This window comes from Miniopterus schreibersii (genome assembly GCF_964146895.1).
Source record: "Miniopterus schreibersii genome assembly, chromosome: 2".
NCBI lineage: Eukaryota > Metazoa > Chordata > Mammalia > Chiroptera > Miniopteridae > Miniopterus > Miniopterus schreibersii.
In genome coordinates, this window is record NC_138102.1 from 4986032 (window position 1) to 4987093 (window position 1062).

Here is a 1062-nt window from a genome sequence, read left to right on the forward strand (position 1 = left end):
ACGCGTCCTGTACACAGAGATACAGCTCTGCTATTCTAAATAAAATAACATTTTCTAGTTTAAAAGTTGGCACTGTTTTCTGCAGCCCATGGTTTAAAGGGCGTCCGATTGTTCAACAGGACGTAGATACGGTTTTGCAGTCTTTGTAACATGTAAGGAAGTAAGATCCTGCTTCTCTGCTCTAAATGCCCGACACCCTCCATCCTTCAGAGTCATCGTCATGACATAAGTCTATTTTTACTATCTGTGGGTAACAAACATCTGTTGTTTGTGGGAAAATGTAAATTGTAAGGCATCAAGGCTCTCAAACCAAAAATTAGACCTGGTGTGCTTATAGGGGGCTGTCTAATGCCCAAATTATTACTTTGGGTTTTTTCCACATTGTGCTTGCATTTATGAAGTCCATGACCATTCTTATTTTAAGTATGCGTATAACTATATTTATGTCATGAATCCAAATTTATTTTACAGACGTATGAGCTCAATCTTCTTCCTTTGTAACAGACATAAATAAAATCTGCCCTTACACATATAAAGATTTTCTCCTTCAGGATGATAGGTTGTTTCCTAAATCCAGTAGATACCCCGTTCATGGCTTCTGATGTCTTTCTTCCCTTGTGGGTCAGGACCAGCCATGGTAACCTCCCTCTTCCTCCCTCCAGACCCTGCCTGCCTGACTGCATCCTCAGTGGAACTAACCATTCTCTCTGGGTCCTGGTGGGTGTCTGTCTTACTCAGGTTGAGCTATTATAACCAAAAAATACATAGACTGGGCAATGTAAACAGCAGACATTTATCTGGATGCTGGGAAGTCCAAGATCAAGGTGTGGGTCAGTATGGTTTCTGGCGAAGTCCTCTTTCTGGCTTGTAGACAGCTGTTTGCTTGCATTGTCCTCACGTGACGGAGCAAGAGGTGCCTCTTTAGTGAGTCTTTGAGTCTCCCCAAGAGGGCACTGATCCCTTCATGAAGACTCCACCCTCATGACCTAATTAGCTCCCACAGACACCTTCTCTAGACAGAATCACTTTGGGTGTTAGAGCTTCAGGATGTGAATTTTGGAG